Here is a 22,247-nt window from a genome sequence, read left to right as displayed (position 1 = left end):
TCTGCCATTCCTCCCGTCTTTCGACTTTATTCTCCTCGTTCCCTGCTCCTGGAGATGCCATGTTCGTTATTGTATCCCGTGCCTTGCTTCCAGCTCTCATTTTCCTGCCTCCCCCTACCTCCCCGGTTCTCCTCTCTTGTTCCCTATCTCTTCCCTCTTCCCCCACCACCCCCCCTCCCCGCCGTGGTTCGCCTTTCTTTCCTCTTAGGTTTAGCTGTTCCCCGGTCTTTCCCTCCCTTTCATGCTTTGGCTACTTTCCCCTGATTCTTGGCTACCTGGCTATTCGTCCTCTTATTCGTTGGCCACAAACAGGTCCCGGAACAATTGCGTGAATGGCTCCCACGTTCTGTGGAAGCCGTCGTCCGACCCTCGGATGGCGAATTTGATTTCTCCATTTGAAGAGATTCCGAGAGGTCGGACAGCCAGTCTGCAGCTTTGGGTGGTGCTGCTGACCTCCAGCCAAACAGGATTCTACGTCGGGCAATCAGGAAGGCAAAGGCAAGGGCGTCCGCCCTCCTCCCCAGGAATAGATCTGGCTGGTCCGAGACCCCGAAGACTGCCACTTTCGGGCATGGCTCCACCCTCACCCCCACCACTTTGAACATTGCCTCAAAGAAGGCTGTCCAGTACTCCACAAGTCTGGGGCAAGACCAGAACATGTGGGCGTGGTTGGCCGGGCCTCTTTGGCACTGTTCACATCTATCCTCCACCTCTAGGAAGAACCTACTCATACGGGTTCTTGTTAAGTGGGCTCTATGTACCACTTTTAGCTGTGTCATGCTGAGCCTTGCGCACGTGGCAGTGGAATTGACCCTTTGCAGTGCTTCGCTCCAGAGTCCCCATCCTATCTCAATCCCCAGGTCTTCCTCCCATTTCTATTTTGTTGCGTCCAGTACGGTGTTGGCCCTTTCTATCAGTCGGTGATACATGTCACTACAGTTTCTTTTGTCTAGTATGCTTGCGTCCAATAGTTCTTCCAGTAGTGTCTGTCGTGGCGGTTGTGGGTACGTCCTTGTCTCCTTTCGTAGGAAGTTTTTGAGCTGTAGATAACTTAACTCGTTCCCCCTGGCTAGCTGAAATTTCTCTGTCAGTTTGTCCAGTGTTGCGATCCTGTTGTCCGTGTATAGGTCCCTGACTGTCAGTGTCCCTCCGTGCCTTTTGAACGTGGCGTCAGTCAGTGCTGGTGGGAACCTATGGTTGTTGCAGATGGGAGCTTTGTCTGACATTTTGGTCAGGCCAAATTGCTGCCGTAGTTGGTTCCAGGACTGGAGGGTGGCTATCACCACCGGGCTACTGGAGTGTTTTTTGGGTGGGGATGGGAGTGCTGCCGTGGCGAGGGAGGTCCCCATGCAGGAGGCCTCTTCCGCGCGCACCCACTCGGCTTCTGGCTCCCTGATCCATCCCCTTATTCGCACGGCCATCGCCGCCCAGTGGTAGAGTTGTAGGTTTGGGAGGGTGAGTCCCCCCTGGATTTTGTTTTTTGTAGGACCCTCTTTGGGATCCTAGCATTCCCTGCCCCCCCCCCCCCCCCCCCCCCGCCATACGAACGCCATGATTAGTTTGTCTAGCGCTTTGAAAAAGGCCTTGGGGATGTAGATTGGAATGAATCTAAGTGGGAAGAGGTACCTGGGCAGTACGTTCATTTTGATCGTCTGGACTCTCCCTGCGAGGGAGAGTGGGAGTGTGTTCCATCTTTGCAGGTCCTTTTTTACTTCCTCCGTCTGGCTGGTGAGGTTCCATTTGTGGATCCCTTTCCAGTCATGGGCTATTTGGATCCCCAGGTAGCGGAATTTGTTTCGGGCTTGTTTAAACGGCAGCCCCTTTAGTGCTGCCCCACCTACTTGTGGGTGTACTGGGAAGATCTTGCTTTTGCTCATGTTGAGTTTGTAGCCCGAGAAGGCGCCAAACTCTTTCAGGAGCGCGATGATTCCGTCCATGCTGCTTTGTGGGTCCGCAATGTAGAGGTGCAGGTCATATGCATAGAGTGAGACTCTGTGCTCTCTGCCTCCCCTTCGGATCCCCCTCCAGCTTTTTGCTTCTCTGAGCGCGATTGCTGGTGGTTCGATAGCTGGAGCGAACAGCAGCGGGGACAGTGGGCATCCTGGGGGGGGGTGGGGGAGGGGGGGGGGGTGGGGGGGAGGGGGGGGCGGGGGGGGGGGGGTGGGGGGGAGGGGGGGGGGCGGGGGGGGAGGAGGGGCGGGTGGGGGGAGGGGGGGCGAGGGGGGGGGGGGGGGGGGGCGGGGGGGGAGGGGGGGCGGGGGGGGTGAGGGGGGGGGGCGGGGGGGAGGGGGAGGGGGGGCGGGTTGGGGGGGAGGCGGTTTGCGGGGGGGGGGGGGTCAGTCGGTCGGTCCCTGCTGCTGTCCCTACTGCAGTGGAAGAGTGCGTTTCTGAATGGAGGGGTGTGATTAGTGGCATTCCTCAGGGATCAGTGCCAGGACCTTTGCTGTTTGTAATAGATACAGCAGGATATAGATCAGTTGGAGACTTGGGCAGAGAGATGGCAGATGGAATTTAATCTGGAGAAATGTGAGGTAATGTATTTTGGAAGGTCTACTACAGATGGGAAATTGAAGAGCCCTTAAGTCTATTGATAGGTCGAGGGATCTGGGTGTACAGGACCACAGGTCACTGAAAGTGGCAACACAGGTGGAGAAGGAAGTCAAGAAGGCATGCTTGCATTCATGTTTGAAACTTTATAGAACCTTAGTTTGGCCACTCTTGGAATATAGTTTTCAATTCTGGTCGCCACGCTACTAGAGGGATGTGGAGGCTTTGGAGAAGGTGCAGAAAAGATTTACCAGGATGCTGGTATGGAGGGCATTAGCTTTGAGGAGAGATTGGAGAACTTGGTTTGTTCTCACTGGAACAATGGAGGTTGAGGGGAAACCTGATTGACGTGTACAAGATTATGAGGGGCATCAACAGAGTGGATAGTCAGAAGCTTTTTCCCAGGGTCGAAGAGTCAATTAGTATGGGGCACAGGTTTAAGTTGTGAGGGGCAAGGTTTAAAGGAGATGCACGAGGCAAGTTTTTTTACACCGAGGGTGGTGCAAGCCTAAAACTCGCTGCCGGGGGAGGTAGTGGAAGCAGGTGCAATAGTGACTTTTAAGGGGCGTCTTGACAAATACACGAATAGGATGGGAATAGTGAGATATGGTCCCCGGATGGGTAGGGGTTTTTAGTTCAGACAGGCAGCATGGTTGGTGCAGGTTTGGAGGGCCGAAGGGTCTGTTCCTGTGCTGTAATTTTCTTTTGTTCTTGGTTCTTCTCAAATTCAGCTGGCTCATTATTGAGACAGCGCGCTGGTAATTCTTGGCTGATGGAACAGAGCAGCTATGAAAGGCTGGGTCTACAGTATTAAATTTCTCCTCCTCCTGCTTCCATATTGAGATAAGTAAACACTAAGATACCTCTCTGTTCTTTGTCAGCCTTCAGTGAACCCTTATATGAATCTGGTGCGAAAGAGAAGAGCGGCTTGGAAATTGACCCTCAAATGCAAACTCTGTGCATGCCAAGAAATCATGGATAGCACAATAGCTTCACAGCTCCAGGGTCCCAGGTTCGATTCCGGCTTGGGTCACTGTCTATGCGGAGTCTACACATCCTCCCCGTGTGTGCGTGGGTTTCCTCCGGGTGCTCCGGTTTCCTCCCACAGTCCAAAGATGTGCAGGTCAGGTGGATTGGACATGATAAATTTCCCTTAGTGTCCAAAATTGCCCTTAGTGTTGGGTGGGGTTACTGGGTTGTGGGGATAGGGTGGACGTGTTGACCTTGGGTAGGGTGCCCTTTCCAAGAGCCGGTGCAGACTCGATGGGCTGAATGGCCTCCTTCTGCACTGTAAATTCTATGAAATGATCAGGAAATTCCTATTTTTATAGGTCATTTAGCCAGTAAAGGAGAGGAGATTAAAAAAAACAAGTAACTATAGGCCAATTAGCTTAATTTCTGTCTTTGGGAAAATATTGAAGTCCATTATGAAGAATATAATAGCAGTGCATTTAGAAATTCAAAATATAGGGGGACGAGTCAGGGATGTCCACTTTACCCATTGTTGTTTGCCTTGGCTTTTGACTCAGGCATTGGTATTGAGAATGTTGAGGGTCTGGCAGGGTAGTATGGGGGATTGGCGGGGAACACAAGGTCTCGCTCCATGCGGACGATATGCATATCGGACCCAAAGGGGGATTGGAGGGATTATATGGATATTAGAGGAATTCGGCCAGTTTTTGGGATAGAAATTGGGTATGGGTAAGAGTGAGGTCTTTGTGATCCAGGCAAGGGGGGAGGAGAAGAGGTTGGGTGAGATACCATTCAAGGTGGTGGGAGGGAGCTCTTTTTGATATTTGGGTATCCAGGTAGCTCGGGAGTGGGAGCAGTTGAAATAACTGTATTTGGGACGGTTGGTGGAACACATTAGGTGAGCCTTTTGGAGGTGGGACGCGCTCCCATTGTCATTGGCCGGGCGGGTACAGACAGTTAAAAAGACAGTTCTCCCGAGGTTTTTGCTTGTTTTCAAGAGCCTCCTAATTTTTATCCTGAAGGCATTCTCCAAAAAAGTGAATGCAGAGATCTCGGGATTTATTTGGGCGGGTAAAACCCCATGGGTGAAAAAGGTGCTGTGGGGGGTGGGGGGAATTCTCCTGAATTTCATAATTACTACTGGGCGGTGAATATTGCTATGGTCGGGACGTGGGTAGTGGAGGAGGGGTTCATATGAGAGCAGGTGGGGCAGCATCATGTAAGGAAACGTGTTTGGGGGCTTGTTAATGGCACCTCTGCCATTCATGCCGGCTTGGTACTCCACATGCCCGGTAGTAGTGGCAACCTCTGAGGGTGTGGGGGCAGTGGAGGCAGCACATGTGGTTAGAGGGGGCATTGGTGTGGGCACCGACATGTAATAACCAATGGTTCACTCCGGGGGAGCTGAATGGGGGGTTTTGGAGGTGGCAGCGGGCAGGGATTGAGAAATTTGGGGACCACATTATTGATGAGGGTTTGCCGAGCTTGGAGGAGCTGGAGGAGGAGTTTAAGTTCCTGGGGGAATGGGTTCCGGTATTTGCAGGTGAGGGATTTTGTGTGGAGGCAGGTTTCGAACTTCAAGCACCTGCCGTACCGGGGACTTCAGGATAAAGTGGTGTTGCGGACAGGAGTAGGAGAGGGGAAGGTCTCGGAGATCTATAAGGAGCTGATGGAGTGGTAGGGAGCCCCAGTAGGGGATGTGAAGAGAAAGTGAGAAGAAGAGCTGGGTGTGGAGTTGGAGGCCGGTTTTGGGAGGACGCCCTGAGGAGAGTTAATACACCCTCATCGTGCACCAGGCTCAACCTGATACAGTTTAAGGTGGTCCACAGGGCACACATGACTGTGGCCCGGATGAGTGGGTTCTTTGAGGAGGTGGAGGATAGGTGTAGACGCTGTGCGGGGCTCCTGCAGACCATGTACATATGTTTTGGGCAAGTCCGAGGTGGAGGGGTTTCTGGCAGGGGTTTGCTGATGTCATGTCAAAGGTCTTTCAAGTGAGGGTGCTGCTTGAGTCCAAAGGTGGCGATCTCTTGGAAGACCTGGGAGCCCAGGGGATGAGAAAGGCTGATGTCCTGGCCTTTGCCTCCCTGGGACGGATCCTACTAGGGTGGAGGGACTCAGAGCCCCCAAAGTTGAGGGTATGGGGTAGCAACATGGATGGAGGGTTTCTCAGACATAAGAAATTTAAATTTGACTTGAGTTCATTGCGGGGTTTGCTCGGAGGTGGCAGCCGTTCATCGACTTCTTTGAGAAAAATTAAGCTGTCAGCAGGTGGGGAGGGGCAGGAAAGGGGAGGCCTGGGAGAGACAAGTAAGGACAGGAGAACCAACAGTGGGGTGGTTGGGGAAGGTGGCACTGTTTGTGTAAGCCATGTTGGCTGAGGTTTAATGCTTGGGCAGTTGGTTGGTAATAGTGTTGCGTTTCTGTTTAAATTTGATGTTGAAAATTGTTAAAATTATGAATGTCTCAATAAAATATTTTCTAAAAGAAAAAGAAATGCATAATATAATCAAACAGCATCAGCATGACTTCATGAAGGAGAAATCCTGACAGAGTTATTAGAATTCTTTATGGTGGTAATGAGGAGAACAGATGAAGGGGAACCAGTAGATATAATATATTTAGATTTCCAAAAAGTATTCGATAAGGTACCACACAAAAGGCTAATTAATAGCGTAGTGTTGGCGCTAGGTTATTAGCATGGATAGATGTTTTGCTAACTGATGGAAGACAGAGTTGGGATAAGAGGGGCATTTTCAGGATGGCAACTTGCAACTAGTGGAGTGCCACAGGGATCTGTGCTGGGGCCACAATTATTTACTATATATATTAATGACTTGGATGAGGGAAGTGCATGTGCTATTGCCAAGTTTGAGGATGACACAAAAAGTTGTGAAGGCAAGTGGTGAGGATGATGCAAAGAGTCTACAGAGGGATATGCATTTATATTTTCTTTTACAGAAGGATGTAGAAAGGTTAGGTGAGTGGGCAAAAACTTGGCAGATGATTGATTGATTTGATTTGATTTATTGTCACATGTACTGAAGTACAGCGAAAAGTATTTTTCTGCGGCCGGGGGAACATACAGTACGCACATAGTAGACAAAGAGGATAATCAACAGAGAACATTGACAAATAGTGCATCGACAAACAGTGATTGGTTACAGTGTGAAACAAGGGGCTAAACAAAGCACATACATGAGCAAGAGCAGCATAGGGCGCCGTGAATAGTGTTCTTGCAGGGAACAGATCAGTCCGAGGGGTAGTTGTTGAGGAGTCTTAGCTGTGGGGAAGAAGCTGTTCCTGTGTCTTGATGTGCGGGTCTTCAGACTTCTGTACCTTCTGCCTGATGGCAGGGTCTGGAAGAAGGAAATGCCTGGGTGGGAGGGGTCTCTGACAATGCTGTCTGCCTTCCTGAGGCAGCGGGAGGTATATATAGAATCAATGTGGGGGTGGCAAGCTTGTGTGGTGCGTTGGGCTGAGTTCACCACAGTCTGCAGTTTCTTGCAATCTTGGACCGAGCAGTTGCCATACCAGGCTGTGGTGCAGCCGGATAGGATGCTCTCTATAGCATATCTGTAGAAGTTTGTGAGAGTCGATGCAGACATGCCAAATTTCTTTAGCTTCCGTAGAAGGCATATAATGCAGGAAAATGTGAAGTTATGCACTCTGGCAGGAAAATAAAGGAGCTGAATAATATTAAAAAGGAGAAAGGCAGCAGAAAACTGAAGCACAGAGGGATTTTGGGCTCCGCGTGCATAAATCACAAAATGCGAGCATGCAAGTTCAGCAGGTTATTTGGAAGTCAAATGGAATGTTGGCCTTTATTTCAAAGGGCATGGAGTATAAAATCAGGAAGTCTTTCTAAACGTATACAAGGCACTAGTTTGACCACAGCTGGAATATTGTGAGCAGTTTTGATCCCCTTATCTGAGAAAAGATTTAATGCCATTGCAGGCAGTCCAGAGAATATCCACTAGGTTAGTCCTAGGGATGGAGGGTTAAGGAGGAGAGTTTGATAGATTGCGCCTGTAATTATTGGAGTTTCAAAGAATGAGAGGCAACCTTATTGAGACATATAGCATTCTCATAGGGCTTTACAGCATAGATGCTGAGATAATGTTTCCTCTTATGGGAGAGTCTAGGATCAGAGAGTATAATCTCAGAGTAAGGGGTCACCCATTTAAAACAGATGAGGAGGAATTTCTTCTCTGAAAGTAGTGAATTTGTGGAATTCTTTACTGCAGAGAGCAATAGAGGCTGAGTCGTTAAGTATATTCAAGGCTGAGACAGACAGATTGATATTCAGTGAGGGAATCAAGGGTAATGGGAATAAGGCGAAAAAGGGGAGTTGAAGATTATATCAAATCAGCTATGATTTCATTGAATGGCTGAGTGGTCTTGATGGGTCGAATGGCCTGCTTCTGCTCCTGCATCTTATGGTGAGTGGAAGCTCGACCATTGAATACATTCAAGGCTAAGCTACACAGATTTTTGTTTGAGAAGAGAGTGGTGGGGGCAGGCAGAAAAGTGGAAATAAGGCCACAATTGGATAAGCCACTTGAAGACCTGAAGGTCTTATGATTTCCACCACCGGGGAAGGTTCCTGGGTTGGGTAGGTACGAGGAACACCTGCCTATACTACTGAGGTGGACAGGAAATTAGCATTAGTGCCGAATAACAGGAAATTATTGCACAATTAGGGATGCTTTTGTGACCTCCATGGCATTACCTGCTGGCAAAGAGGCCCTTCAACTCTCTGCAGCCGGCTGACGGCCATCAGAACCACAGACTCAGGCTCCATTTCCTATTGAGCATCGAGCATGAAAATGCTCACAACTTTGGCCAGTCCTGATCCTGTGGAGAGGTTTCTCCTCTATTGTAATAACCTACCAGTATTCGCCTTGTTTAATTCTTCTTTGTCGTGCAGGCCATCGTGGTCACTGACCTGCCTCGATCAGCGCCGTGCGCCGGGGCCCGCCAAAGCTAGCTGCTGGCCCTCTGAGTTTATAGTACTTAGAGCCTGCTAGCCACCTTTAAAGCAGTGCCGAGTTCGGAGGTGGGCAATTACAGGACCACCTCACTCAGGATTGTCGAGCCAGTCGTATTGCTGGGAAGCGCGGGCTTCGGACTCCATTTGGTCCCGACATTGGGCTCCTGAATCCCGCACACTATAAATGATGCCAAACCTCCAGATTATTACCAGCACTTTTTCTTTTAACTTTGAATTTCCAGTACATGTGGTATTTCACATTAATATTCCATTTAATAGCTCATATAAAAGCATGCACACTTGCCCATTAAAAGTAAAAAACAAAGGTACATGCTAAGTGACTGAAAAGACGAACTGGAGCCCTCCCCATTGGAGACTGCCTATTGCTGAAACAGAGACACTAGAGGAAGCAAGTATTTGAAGACAAACAGCATTTAAACATCAAAAAGCATAATCCTGTGACAGGCTATGGTCATCACAGTGTGAGCTCTCAGGAATCAAGGATAATTTCCTGAAACAGATTGCTCCATGAAACATCTGCCACTCCCCGGGAGTGAAGCTGCTCGGTTTGGTTAGGACCTTTTACCCAGCATTGCTTTCATTTAAAGTTAATGTAACAGAAATGAATAAAAGCACCAGATAATTAAGGTAGACTGTGGAGAACCATGAGCGCTGTTGAGTTAAACTCTTCATGAAATCGCCTTTCGTTTCACAAGTGGCAAAAAATATGATAGAAGGACACATCAAATGCTTTTTTTGTACTATAATGCACATGATAGAGACCCTGTTGCACAGGTTTAGAAAACATTTCACTTGCTTAAGACATGAAAGATGACCAGCCTTAAAAAGTATTATTGGTCAAGAATTGTTCTTGGATACTTCCAGAAGATGGAAGTAACAACAACTTAATGGCATGTAGCACTCAGTACAGGGATATATCAGTGAAACAAACAGCTGGGAAGAGTCTCTCATGTTTTCTACAAGACGCAATAAAATTAAAGGAACATTTTCACCACTGCGAAAGTGTTCCCAGTAAGAAGCTCTCGTGATATCAAAATAAAGTTGCATCTTACAACCTACTGATAGTTTGAGCGCACTTTACAAACTAAAATACTTGAATTATACAATCATTTGAATTTCTCAAGGTAATTAAGTGGCAATTTAGCATAAATCACATTTTTAGTTCACAAAATCAATTGACTTTCCACTGAGTGGATATCATTTGTAGCATGAAATTGTTTAAATGCTCTTTGAAGAGTAACATTATTCCAGCATTCCTGTTAATAAATAAATGTTTTATCTGGAATTTTATGTAAGGGACGAGAATTTAGGAATAGGCCATTTGGCCCTTCAATTCATTTAATAAATTCATGGCTGACCTAGTTGTGTCTCAACTCCACTTTCCTGTCTATTCCCTAAACTCATGCTTCTCTTGACATTCAAAATATGCCCAACTCTTCTTTGAATAAATTGAACAACACAGCTTCCGCTGCTCTCTGGGGAAGAGAATTCCACATAATGATGAGCATTTGGAGAGAAAAAATTCTCCTCATCTCAGTCTTAAAAGGGTGACCTTTTATTCTTAAACTGTGTTTTTCTAGTCTAGTCTCCCCCATAAGGGGAAACATTGTCTTGGTATCTATAGATACCATCAAGTCCCCTCAGGATCTTATCTGGATCTTGTATGCTTCTGTATGACAATCTTTATTTAATAATAGGTTGTAATTTAAGGTTAGTGAGGTGGCTCGAGGCAATGCCAGGGAGATTTCCAGTATAACTGAACATGGGTTTATTGGTAACAAGTAAAGGTAAACTGTATACAGGCACAGGGTCACTAAACAGGTCTTCACTTTCTGACTCCAGGGTCCACTCTGCCTGGGATCCCGCTCCCAGGGCCTATGCCTTTTCCACATTGGTTGGTGTTTGCACATTTCCGTGCGATAGGTTCCAATCCGGTCACATGGACCGTGAGTGCTCGCTCCTTAAAGGGGCCGCACTACCATCCCACCACCCCCAAGTCCCTCAGTAAGATATTGACAGAACAGGTCATGTACAATAAATTATACAACAAATAGATTGAGAAACACATGGAGAGAGAGCCTATAACAGTCCATCACAATGTCAATGTGTTGTAGGAGGTTCTGGGTCCCATCGACCATTTAACTCTTCCCACTGGCTCCTCCAACTCTTGAGGTAGCAAAGTTGTCATCCAGGGAAGATTGTCTCTGAGATTTTACCACTATGGCTGGGGCATTTCCTTCTCCAGCTCCCTCCTGGGTCGTCGACAGGGCCTCCTCATAAGTCCTAGATTTCCTCTGTTCTGGCTAAACCACGTGACCATTGGTGCTACCTGTTGGTTCGAGTTATTCCGAGATTGGAGTTCTGGTCCCCCAGCTTTTTACATGGTCAATGTGCTTCCGCACTTTCCTCCCAGTCATATCCACCACGTACGAGATTGGACCTGACTTTGATATAATTTGATATAATTTTAACTGGGTGCCATTTCTGCCTGGGAGCCAGAGTGGGCCTGAGGCAACGTTCCTGACGGGGATCAGGTCACCCACTTGAAATGTGCTATTTCCACCCTCCCACCACATTCGGGAAAACTAAGTCCAATTGGGTACAGAAGCAATGGCCAATGAGTAATTCACCCAGTGTGATGCATGTAGTGGTGTGAGGGTCATGCTAAAAGGTGGAAGAAAGTTGCCCACCTAAGATGTAGTGGTCTGGTGGACAGACTTTTCATGGCTATTTTGAATGCACAGCTCTCTCCGCTAACTCTTTTTGAGGCAGGGTGATAGGGGGCAGCTCTAGTATGGCCAATACCGTTTATTCGGACAAAGTGCTGAAAGTCTTCTCCAGTGAACACAGCGCCATTGTCAAACACTATTACTATGGGGAGACCATGGGTATCAACAATCCAACACAGGACCTCTGTGGCTTCCAAGGTTGGCATCTCCATCTCTTGGGCATCCAACCAAGGAACATTCTGCTCAAGGAACGGCCTTCAAAGTCCACCTTTGTCCATGGATGACCAGACCATTCCCATGTGGAATGTTGGCTGTGAGTGGCAATATCTGCAGTCCCTGGCAGGGGTCTCACTGGTGCACCAACCTTTCAATATCTTTATCGATGCCGGGCCACCAAATGTAGTTTTGAGTTAATGTTTTTTGTTTGACTCGGATTGGAACTGTTCAATTCCTGCAACAGTTGTTCTCTTGCTTGGGGTGGTACCTCTGTGCAGGAACCACAGAGTATGACTCCATCATTGCTATTGAGTTCATCATTGTGAGTGAGGTAAGGCCTTTACCGGTCAGAGTTATCATGGTGCCACACGGTTAAGATCATACCCTTCACATTGGACAGGACTGGGTCGCGTTGTGTCCAGTTTTTTATATAAGCTTTATATAAGCTAATATTGGCAAAATGTCATATTTAGTGCCATGATGATTTCTTGAGGCACCAGTGATGGTATGGTGCCAGGTTCTTTGGCAGTGGGAGCCGACTGAGTGAACCGGCATTTAGAATTTGCGTGCCTGACATGTCATCATAGGCCACCAGCAACAAGGCCCACTGTGCAACTTGACAGAGGACTTTAACTTCAGCTCGCCAGCTGAGTCTTGCACGTAAAGCAGATGCGTTGAAGCTATTGATTAACACATGGGAATATATTATTGCTATCAAGCAACATGGTTGAGGGAGGGATAGGACTGGCAGCTCAATATTTCAGGGTATAGAAGCTTCAGGCGAGACAAGGTGGGAGTTTAAAAGAGGAGGTGGTGTCACAATATTGATCAAGGAGTCAATTAATGAGGTGGTACTCAAAAGAGGCCGGGGATATCTGACTGCCCCAGGATGTAACTGTCATACACAGTCTCTGGGAAGCTTGTTCACATGAGCATGATCTGAATGTGGTGGTCACACATAAGCTGTATGTTCAGGGAGTGGAACCCTTTCCTGCTAACATAGGGAACTTCGCCCTTTGGACCTTGAGCATCCTGGAGATGGCAGAGAATCTTACTGCCTTGGCACCTTGTTGGGCTTGGTCCTTGTCAAAATTGATGTAGTTTTCCACCTGGGCAAAGAGGGCATCCATTACCCCTCAGTTGCGCCTGTGGACTGAGAGATTCCACACAGGTCCCTGCCCGAGCCCTGGAATGGTCCCATGGTGTAAACGTTCATAGCTACAGTGACCTTGGTGGCCACAGAAAGCAGGTCTCCTCCTCCTCCATGTGGTGCCAAGTCCATGAGGACACGTAACAGGCGTCACACCATCTCCTTCTTGAGATGGAACATCCTGTGGCATGCGCTGGCTGTCATCTGTTCAAATGGCCAGCAATGCCTGTACACCATGGGTCATCATAGGCCTCCTCCTCTGGGTCTCACCCTGGCCTGATGGACGGCTGGGTCCTCAAGATTTGGGGCACATGAGCCGCCTCCTTATGCTGCTGATGCTGCTGCTGCTTCCAGCTCAGGTGTCTGGCTAGCAGTAGCACCATTAGGGCCCTCTTCTGCGGGATCCAAAATACCATTCAATATCTGTAAGGAATTGAGACAGAGAGTCATAATTTTACAAACACTGGTGGATCCCACCCCGGGACCATTCCACTATTGATTCTCCCCTCCCCCATGCCCAGCATGCACTCTTGGATGCAGTTGGCCCCCCTCAACAGACGCCAGACCCTGTGCCCCCGACACCCGCACATAACTTCACCTGGACCGGGCGTTGGTCCGCTCCCAGTAGCGCTTACCCACCCTCCAGCCGTGGACATGTCCCCAGATCTGTGTCCCATCCCCTGGGTGTTTGGATGTTGGCTGCTGCGTCTTGTGGTGTTGCCTTCCGCAATGTTCAGGTATCGTGGTCTGATTGCGATGCTAGGCAATGATTCCCACATGTAACATGGCCTGTTCACCCATGCAAATCCACTTGGGTTGTGTGAAGTGCTCACTTAACCACGATTGCCAAGTCAGCAATTGCCTTCAGGCACACGGCCAGAGGCCTCAGTAGTTGGTGGGGGTTATGGGTGGTCGGTGGAGCAGACGGGTAGGGACATGAGTTTCCCCGGAATGGGTAAACATGGTCCAGGAGTTGGCATGTTGGAGCCATGTGCGGTTGCTCCCCAGCAAACCCCCCCTCCCTCACGGCAGCCCACATCAGCCAAGGGTGCCCCACACCCCCCTGCCTGGGGGGTGGAGCCCACCGCCACCAGGCTCTTTGCCTGTGAGCAAAGATGGCTACTCAGCTCCACAGAAGCTCTTCCACCAGTTTCATGTTTTTCAAAAAGGAGTTCTAATCAGCGCTAATCAACCCCTGACCACTTGCTGGAGAATTACGTGAGCCTGTTGGATTTAGGGTAGTTCCCATTAATTGCATGGAAATAGGGCTTAAGTGGTGATAAGTGGCTTCTCGCCACACTACGGCGGGATCCAAATTTCGTCAATGGGAGAGAGTGGTTACATCGCAAATTGTTTGTCACCTGGTGCTGTTCTCCCACTATTCACGAGACGTAGAGCTTGAGCGCAATGAGGCTAGAAAATCACACCCATAGTGATTTTATATGTTATAACTTCTCCCTCTTCTCCGAAGTCCCAGTGTCTCCAAATTCCCAATTAAGCCACTCTGAATTTCTACTGACTACAAGTCACAAAAGGACACTCTATTCAGATGCCACTCCTTTTCAGAACCACTCTATTCAGGCCATTGTGTTACTTAGATTCAAAGACTGAACTCCTTCTCAAAGACATTTGAACACTTGTTCGCTGACACCCTTGTGCCAACCTCCCTCTTTAGTGTTTTTTTTCCATTTACGATATCTCAATTGGGGCTAATTTGCTCACTTTCACCATGTTTCATTTGTGCATTTAAGGTTATTTATCTGAATTCCTCTCCACTTTGTTCACTGGAGTCATGACTTGTTTTTTATTTGGCGCTCTCTGCCTGGCCTGGCAAGGTGTCTGGATATGGCCCTCCTCTTGTACCAAACACAAGTAAACTCTCTGCAGCTGCAAGCTTCTTGGGGGTGGTCACCCCCACATCGGTATCAATCATCCTGACTTCTGAGCTGACAACCCATTTTCCTTCTTGACCACTGACCATGATCCTGTTCCTGAGATTGTGGCTGTCTGCCTATCGACTTGGCTGCGAGCCGTGCACTTTCCTAATGGAGGTTTCTGAACTCCCCACTGTTAAGGACCACCATCCCAACGTAACACAGAACTCTCCCTACATCCTGGCCCTCCCTGTTGTCCGGGCTCACCTAAAATGTTAGCCCCCTCCAATCGCGCCTGCACCCACCCACAAAATCACCTGTGTCACTAGTACATTCTCCTCCTCCCACCCCCCAATCCCTTCCTTCCTCTCCCCTTAGCACCACTCCTCCAACCATCCCCCTCCTACCTAACCGTGCTCCGCTCCCCCTAACTACCTGCCGTAGCCCCTCCCCTACACCACCTCTGTTTACTAGCATCCCTGCTGTCATGGCAACCCCCACCTGAAGATATACACAAATAATGCTCAAACCACCCCTTCCCCCACTCTGTCTCCTCCACTTTTACCCTTCGGAAAGCCCCCTCCCCTGTCAGAACCCCACAATCCCCCTCTCCTTCAGGAGGAAGAAACCCAGGACTCGGAACCGTCCCCCCTTTGACCATAACACGAGAAAGACCGACATGTGCAAAACAGAACCAAAACAAAACTTGTACAAATATATCAACACTAGAAATTGCTACTATTCACTCTCCTCCAACCCATGCTCCTTGACAAAGTCATTTGTCTCCTCCAGCATCGTAAAGTAATGTTCTTTGCTCTTGAAAGTCACCCAGATCCTGACTGGGTACAACATCCCGAACTAGGACCTTGTTCTGAAAGAGTCTCGCCTTGGCCCTGTTAAAACTCATCCACCGCTTGGCCAGGTCGGCCCCAATGTCCTGGTAGATCTGGATCTGCTGACCCTCCCATCTACAATCTCACATAGACTTCGCCCATCTCCGAATCCTCTCCTTTTCTTGAAACTTTTGCTTTTGGACAATTCCTGCCTGTAGCAGCACCCCAGCTCTCAGCCTCTGTCACAGAAACTGAAGGCCCGATCTACCTCTGGGGGTTTCTCGAAGAGCCATTCCTCAACCAGCTTCGCAAACATCCTCAAGACATAGTCCATGGCACACGTTCTCTCCCACTCCCTCCGGCAGTCCCAAGTTAAGCTCTGCCTCCTGGACCTATTCTCCTGATCTGCCACCTTCACCTTGAACACTTTGCAGACCTCTTGCAGCATTGTCACCTCTGTCTCCAATGACACTATCCAATTGCTTGGCCAGATACCACTCTTTCTGCCTCACAGATCATCGCACATTGCATCTCCAAACATTTCTCCATCCATTCCAAAGTCCCGCAAAGAGAGGCTGCAGCTCCCTCAATCGCTTTAGACCAGTCCTCTTGTTTCTCTAGATAATGATGCCGAAACTCCCCCTTGATGAACTCCCATCAACTGCTCCACAGGCAGTGAGGTAGGCGATGACAATGCTCCCGACTCCACCATGCTCTCAGTTATTGCGTCATGTGGCTCCTTCATCTCTTGAGCCAAGGCTTTACTCGACTTTTGCCGGATGTTGTAACTCGTTGACGTTCCACTTTGGAGAAGAACTCAACTCCCTCCAATTATTTTGCACTTTTCCCAGACAAAGCTTCCATTAACCAGGTAGAAAGGGCCAAAACCAAAGCCTCCAAGTTTTTTTGGATACATGAATTACATTACACATATTTAACTAACATTTAACAATCTCTTCCTCAACCCAAAAATAATGAATTAATTAACAACCTCCTTTTAGCTGCTTACTGAGGTTAATTCCTTAAAGTGAGATATGAACGGAGGCCAGATTTAATGAAACCCCTCCTCATTCCCTCTTAAGCTAAATTTAACCTTCTCTAGGCACAGAAACTCTAAGTCTCCCAGCCATACTGAGGCACAGGGTGGAGAAACTGACCTCCTCCCCAATAGAATCCACCTCCTCGTCACCAGAGAGGCAAAGACCCCTGCCCCTGTCTGGAGCTACGGAAAATCTGACACCCCGAATATATCCTGAGGGGACTGGGTTCTTCGTCCAACTGTAACACTGCCAACATGGTGATATTTTGTGCATAATTACATTAAACACAAATTGTTCTTGTAAGACTGAATAACTTCCTTTGCCTCACTCTCGGTGTGTTTTGCCAACACTTAATTGTCATTGGAAATCTACTGAGGATTCGCAACATATGCAGCAAGACACATGCACAAAGAAGAATAGTTGAATATTACACAAACCTGACACAAACATGAGCAATGAACAGGGCCATCTTTCTAAATTAGAGTAAGTGCTGTATACTTAATTTCTATGCTTGATTCAACTGATGGAATGCAATTGCCATCAATTGAAATACTACATTCTTACAACATTTATTTTCAAGGACTCTCTTTTTGATTTACAAGGCAAGTTTGCTGAAAATATCTGTTGTCATGTGAACTTTTGAGACACAGCTTTTGTAAATTTTATTTCATATTAAATCCTTTTTAACTTTATTTTTTTCATAATCCGTTGCAATAGTTTCCATTATCTGGTTACTGCCACGCAGAAAAGAAAATACACTCTTAAGGCCCCATAATGTTTAATCCTTAATTTAGGATCAATTTATGTTCAAATTATCTTAAGAATGTATTTTAAGTGAAAAATATTTCTTAAGTGAACTTGCAAATGATAGATCTGCCAATTTTGCATCACTCCGAAGGCTCGCACTATCAGAACTCAGAATGGCTGGCAGTGTAAGCTCAGTGTAGCACCCTCACCTCTGAATTAGTAGGTTCTGAATTCACATCCAACTCCAGAGATCTGAGCGTGTAATCTAGGCTGACACATCATTGTTGTACAGAGGGAATGCTGTGTTCTCGGAGATGGTGCTGTCTTTTGGGACTAATGCATACTCTTCCTGATGTCCTGGTCAATTTAGAAGTGCTTTTGTGCATCCTGAAGTTATGAAAGGTGCTATAAGGCACAATTCTATTCTGTAATAACAGATTGTGCTCAGCAGCAAATCATTTTACAGTCTGCTTTAGTTTAATGGAAGCCTCGGGCAGAAGAAAGTGACCACAAGGCAAAACCCCCGGCAAATTAGTAGCGGATTTATCTTCGATTTCCAACACTTAGTGCTAGCTCTCAGGTAGGCAGTTCGATCGCTAGTATGCAGAAAACGTTCTTCTTTCGAAGGCTGAGCCCCTAACTTCTGTAGCTCTCCCTCTTTTGCAGATCCATGGTCTCGGACAATCCCTTTCCTGGACTGTCCTTTCTACCTGCACCAGTGAACCATCCAATTGCAGACCCACCCATCCGGCGGCAACGATGCTGATTCATTTGCTGGTGCTCAGAAGAGACAAAAAAAGAACTTCATTTATATTGCATCTTCCACATCCTCAGGATCCTAAAGCACTTTACATCCAATGAAATACGTTTGGTGGTGCACTGACTATTGTAATACAGGAAACATGACAGCCAATTTGTCCACAGCAAGACTCCACAAAGAGGAACGTGATGAAGATCACGTAACCTTTTTTTTGGATGTTGTTTGGGAGATAAGTATTTGCTAGGACGCCAGGTAAAACACCCACACTCTTATTTGAATAGTGTAATGGAATATTTTACATTCATCTCAATTTAACGTCTACTTACAATGGTTGCGTATCTTTGGGACAGTTTATCTCCTGTCTCTCTCTCTCTGAAGTTGCAGGGTCTGAGCCATCAGAAGAATCTGGAAAAAAGATAGAGGGTCAAATGTTAGTCTCTCGTGTCAAAGCTAAGCAGCATCATGCAGTTTCAGATTGATATGCAGTGTGGGTTGTGCGTGGGCGTAAATGTACACCCAGGAGAGTTGAGAAGAGCAAAGAAAGGGGAAGAAATTTCCAAGAATCTTGCTAGCTATGAGTCCCTGCCTTACCATCACTAGTGCCTGCCTGCCAATGATGCCAAAGGCAGTGTTCGGACATTGAGCTTACAATGTTCTGTAATTTCAACTGTTGGACTCCAGTTTTTATTGTGTGCTACTTCTGCAAGAGAAGTGGGAGTGGATTGATTTGTGCCTTGTGAAGGGTTGTGGAAAATGTCTGAGGCACTTTGGCACAGTGTGGATACAAAAGACAAGAAGCAACAACTGTAAACAAGAGCTGGGGATTGGATCAAAATCATGCGGGGGCTGGACAGAGCAGACAGGGAGAAACCATTCCCACTCGTAAAAGGATCAAGAACGAGAGGACACAGATTTGAAGTGATTTGCAAAAGAAGCAAATATGATGTGAGAAACATCTTTTTCACACAGCGAGTGGTTCGAGTCTGGAATGCACAGCTTGATGGGCACGTTCAATCGAGACATTCAAGAGGGCATCAGATGATTATTTGAATAGAAACAGTGTGCAGGGGTACGGGGAAAAGGCAGGGGAATGGCACTAAGTCAGGATGCTTGTTTAGAGAGCTGGTACAGACATGATGAGCCAAATGAATCATAGAATCCCAACAATGCAGGAGGAGGCCATTTGGCCCATTGGGTCTGCACCAACTCTCCTAAAGAGCACCCTACCTGGGCCCACAATTTTGTGATTCTGTGAAGGTGTATGTCCTGTGATTGTCGGAGAGCTGAACGGAATTGGAATGATCTTACCCAGGTCCAGAAACAATAGTAGAATGTGATTTGTGCTGGTTTGGGGACAAGAGCAGCGATTGAATATTTGAGTGTAAGCAGAAGGAGATACAGTGAAGTATCCTGTTGCGATTAGAGATGAGCTTTATGCATCAGCTGAGGGAAAAGCAAATGTGTGGTGTTATAAGACGTGACTTTTTTTTTTGCACAATGCAGCCAGATCTTTGGAACGACACAGCTGGTCTTCTAGATATCTAACTTTATGTAGGTTGCCCTATTTGGCAGGGTGCTTGCTTGCCATCTAAATAAAACAAGGTCTCTTTCCTGGCTTTGACTTTCTCAAAACGTACCTCCATTAGAGCAGCTGAAAATTAGGATGCCTTTATCATTAATATTTTGCATGCCAGATCAAAGAAAAATCCATCTCCACTTTAAAAGACATAAGCTGGTTTTAAGATAAGGCAGGTGTGCAGGTTTCTGTCCCTCAAAAACAAATGGTGAGCTGTCTCATAAGCAGCATGCTTAATGCTGGCAGCTCACCAGTCAAACTCCAATGAGACCCAATGACAAAAAATTGATCAGGCGTCCCGCTGATATCATCCGTCGAGCATTTACAAGAGAGAAACAGCATCTGTGCCTTAGAAACATGTCCTCGGAGCCTCCTCTGTAGAAGCTCATAGCTACTTTCACTTTATGGTGGACTGGAAGCCTAAATTGCTCTCACGTCATTGCAATTGTGTAAGAGCTGTATTTCTTCAACATTAGGTAGAGGGAACCATCCCTGGCTCCTGCAGTTGAGTAATAGCTGGGCTAGGCATCCATGAGCTATCCTATCTAATGCCGGCTCCATTTGATGCTCTTTATGTATTATATGCTTATTCATGAGCTCTCCTCCTGAATCTGATGCAATGTATCCCCTGTGGTGGATGTGTGTGGGCTTGCTTCTGTACCATAAGGAATGTGCGACAGGTGCTGATGAGACGTGTAGGTTTCCTGATTATTTCTGGTAGCAGCTTTGTCATCTTAGGAGATCCTATGTAATAAGCAAAGAAACATTTGTTAAAATGGTGTCTGTGTGAAATTACAGTGGCCAGGGTTCCAATTACATACAATACAGATATTGTGCAGAAAATGCATCTGAGTGAATTTGAAAAGGAAAGCAAATAAGGTGAAAGAACACACTGTGCGGGATTCTCCCTCAATTGGCGGGGCGGCCTGTGCTGGCGCCAAGAGCGGAACGAACCACTCCGGCGTCGGGCCGCCCGGAAGTTGCAGAATCCTCCGCACTGTCGGGGGCTAGGCCGGCGTTGGTGGGGTTGGCGCCGCACCAACTGGCTCCGAAGGGCCGCCGCCGGCCGGCGCGAGTTGGCGCATGCGCAGAACTGCCAGCGTGTTTCCTGCACATGTGCAAGCGGTTTCGTCCCCACGCCAGCCATCGCGGAGCCTTATTGCCCCCACGGCACAGACCCACCCGCAGATCGGTGGGACCCGATTGCAGGCCAAGCTACCGTGCCTCCACCCACCTGGGCCGGATCCCCGGATCCCCCCTGCAGCCCCTCAAGGACCCCTCTAGATGGCTGACAAGCCAGGTCCCGCCGGGATGGACCATATCCATTTCATGCTGGCGGGACTGGCCGAAAATGGATGGCTGCTCGGCCCATCGGGGCCCGGAGAATTGCCGGGGGGCCACTGCCAACGGCCCCCGACCAGTGCGGCGTGATCCCCGGCCCAAAAACCGGCGGCAGAGAATTCGGCAGCCGGCGTCGGAGCGGCGGGGCGGGATTCACCCCCCCCCCCCCCTCCCCCCACCTCGCGATTCTCCGACCCGGCGGAGGTACGGAGAATCCCAACCAATGTTCTTGCCGCACTGTGACACAACATTCAGGGTCTTCTCATCCCACACCCTCAATTTATTTCAGTGCAAAACTCTTTGTCAGTCTGGCTCTGTCTTGTTCTCTTCTCAGATTTAAAAAATTGCACTGGTTCTTGTCGCCTTCTTATAGTTCTCTGTCAACACCATGCAAAACTATTATCCATTGGCATTTTGTAGAGCAGAGTGCCAGCCCAGTGCACAGCCTCCACTCCACATTGTGTGAATGTATCACAGCGCAGCAAATAGTTTCATGGCCAGCTTGATCAGATCCTACAGCATGCAAACATTCTTTAAGCGATAGCTTACAGAGGCATTTTGAGTGCCAGCCTCAAATTTTACCCTGTGCCGAGATGAACATAGAATCCCTAAAGTGTAGAAGAAGGCCATTTGGCCCATCGAGTCTGCACTGACCCCGAAAGAGCACCCGATCACGGAAACACAGATGTGATAGGTGTGTTAGATTTTTCCATGTTCCTTGATTCCATTTGTCTGAGGCTCTTAGATCAATGTTTGTCTCCTTGCATGATAATACAGTATGTTCTATTAAAGTTGACAAATTCTGGACAGCAATATTTTGGAATCCTACCCAGGCCAGGAAATGTTGCTTAATGGGCAGCACAGTAGTACAGTGGTTAGCACTGTGGCTTCACAGCGCCAGGGTCCCAGGTTCGATTCCCTGCTGTGTCACTGTCTGTGTGGAGTCTGCATGTTCTTCCCGTGTCTGCGTGGCTTTCCTCCAGGTGCTCCAGTTTCCTCCCACGGTCCAAAGACATGTAGGTGAGGTGGACTGGCCATGATAAATTGCTCTTTGTGTCCAAAAAGGTTAGGGTTAGGGGAATAGGGCAGAAGGGAGGGCTTAAGTGGGTCGGTGCAGACTCGATGGGCCAAATGGCCTCATTCTGTACTATATGGTCTATGTTATCTATGTCTATGTTAACAGCTCTCATATAGACCTGAATCAATCTGAGAACTCTAGCTCTGCTTTGATCACTCCCTTTTTAGTCAGTCACTGAAGCAGTATTAGTAATCCTCTGATTCCAATACCTTCTTCGGTGATGTTTTCACTCTGTTCCTTCCAAAATTAGTAGATGAACAAATAACAAACGTTTTCTCAATTAATTCAGTTGCTATAATTTTTAAAGGTGTAAGGGTCCTTCCTGTTTATTTCCCTTTTCTTTACTTTGTCATCATCAATTTGATCCATG

At 47.7% G+C, this 22,247-nt stretch overlaps 1 protein-coding gene and 1 long non-coding RNA gene across 5 annotated transcripts in view; one reads left to right on the top strand and one right to left on the bottom strand.

Annotated features, from left to right (window-relative positions):
• Positions 1–22,247, top strand: part of sntg2 (syntrophin, gamma 2) — a 1,464,242-nt gene that overhangs the window by 423,202 nt on the left and 1,018,793 nt on the right. The gene's annotated exons all lie outside the window — the stretch shown is intronic.
• LOC119967610 overlaps positions 11,083–22,247 on the bottom strand; it is a 354,928-nt gene continuing 343,763 nt past the window's right edge. The window contains exons 2-4 of one of the 2 annotated variants that reach the window (XR_005461025.1): positions 20,120–20,202; positions 18,209–18,287; positions 11,083–13,051 (exon numbers count right to left, since the gene is read on the bottom strand). This is a non-coding gene — a long non-coding RNA (uncharacterized LOC119967610). The remainder of the gene's footprint in view (positions 13,052–18,208; positions 18,288–20,119; positions 20,203–22,247) is intronic. The other variant, XR_005461024.1, reaches the window with a different exon arrangement.

The sequence above is a fragment of the Scyliorhinus canicula genome, chromosome 6 (genome assembly GCF_902713615.1).
Source record: "Scyliorhinus canicula chromosome 6, sScyCan1.1, whole genome shotgun sequence".
Lineage (NCBI taxonomy): Eukaryota > Metazoa > Chordata > Chondrichthyes > Carcharhiniformes > Scyliorhinidae > Scyliorhinus > Scyliorhinus canicula.
This window is presented reverse-complemented; position numbering and strand designations above follow the sequence as displayed.